Raw genomic sequence first — 1,849 nt, forward strand, 5'->3', positions numbered from 1 at the left:
TTTTTTTTTTTTTTTTTTTTTTTTTTTTTTTTTTTACAATTTAAATTTAGTTAGATGTATGGGTGTTTTTTGTTTTTTGTTTGTTTTTTTTTTTTTTAATTTTTGTTTTTTCAAGACAGGGTTTCTCTGTGTAGCTCTGGCAGTCCTGAAACTCACCCTGTAGACCAGGCTGGCCTCAAACTCAGAAATCTGCCTGCCTCTGCCTCCCGAGTGCTGGGATTAAAGGCATGCGCCACCACTGCCTGGCGATGTATGGGTGTTTTACCTGTGTCTACATCTGCCCACCACTTATATGCCTGGTGGCCACGGGGACCTGAAGAGGGCGTCAGATTCCCTGGAATTCGAGGTAGAGACGGATGAGAGCTGTCAGAGGTTGGGAACGGAACCTGGATCCTTTGGAAAAGCAGCCAGTGCTCTTAATTGCTGAGCCAACCACCTTAACATCTTATGAACCAGAGTTTTAAAGGTAGAGAAGACACCATTCACAAGTTAGTGTTTCCTCTGGAGAAGAGCGAGATCTGGAACTTTCTCAGATGCTCAGATTGAGGTATCCCCCAGGTCAGTGTGCTACCTATAGGGGTGCTATGCTGCCATAACAAAAGAGGACCTACTAAGAAAGAAATGTCTTTTTCTCTCAAATAAAAGTTTAGTCAGTATAGGCTTGTGGGTAATCTGCTCTACAAAGTCCTTTACGGAACCCAGATTCCTTTTTTTTTTTCAGGACCCCGACATCCTCTGGGGTGATTTCCTTATCTGGGTGGCCAAATCTAACCACTGTCACATCCAAAAGCTGACCAAAGGATTTTGGATTGGGGAGAGAGACAATACCTGAAATCTGAGGCTCCTCTTATTTTGCAAGTGACATTTGAATGGTTCACTGCCTCTCAAAAATCCATTGCTGCATAACTGCTGGTGGGATTGCTTATAGCTGCAAGGGAGGTTGAGCTGTGCAGTCTCTGGCTTGGCATCTTTGTTCCCAGGAAAGGGCTCTAGAGGACAGTCATCTCCACATGAGCTGCAGCTCAGATATTTCTAATACTGGGCACATGGCTGCTGTCATTTTGGCTCTGTTTTGTGCCTACTGAGTCACGCAGGCTCAAAGAAAGGAGTGGACTGAGAAGACTGTGGTCAGGTGGCTTAGTTAGACCCATTTATTTCTCCTGGGGAGAGAAATACCACCCATCAGGGTTCTTTAAATAAATCCAACCTGAGGTATTCGTCATCCAGGATCAGCATGCCACTGTGAGAATGGGAGGCACTCAGAGCCGTCCTGGAGAAGGTTTAGGTTGAAATTTAGCATCAAAATTTTTAACTGTAGATAAGGGAAAGAGGAGAGCAAATAAAGAAAGAAAGAAAGAAAAAAAAAAAAAGGTTGATCATCTTTGTTCCCAGGAAAGAACTCAAACCTGTGCCAACCAAGCTGTCCTGGCTTGGGAAAGGAATATATCTGTTCTTCACCTGTGAGATCCAAATATACCCAGCCAAGTCAGTTGTCCAGCAGGTTAGTTCTAAACTTAGTCTTCCATTAGACTGAAATGGCAAGACCTCTGGCAAGACCAGGAAGAACCTGAAGTCCAAGTCATTGCTGAATGCTCGGGGAGCCCGAGGATCCTGGTACAGAAACATAAATGTCTGATGTTACAAGTCCAGAGGAAAAGAGCAGAACGAGGAGGTAGAAGGCTGGGTGAGAACAGCCCACAATTAAACAAGGTGGGGATGAAAACAAGATGGGCAGCGCCTGAGCATAGTGTTGAGCGTTACATGTGATTGATGGACAAGGTCGGTGGATGACCTAAAACAATAATTAGAGAGAGAGAGAGAGAGAGAGAGAGAGAGAGAGAGAGAGAGA

This window comes from Mus pahari, chromosome 1 (assembly GCF_900095145.1).
Source record: "Mus pahari chromosome 1, PAHARI_EIJ_v1.1, whole genome shotgun sequence".
NCBI classification, from domain to species: domain Eukaryota; kingdom Metazoa; phylum Chordata; class Mammalia; order Rodentia; family Muridae; genus Mus; species Mus pahari.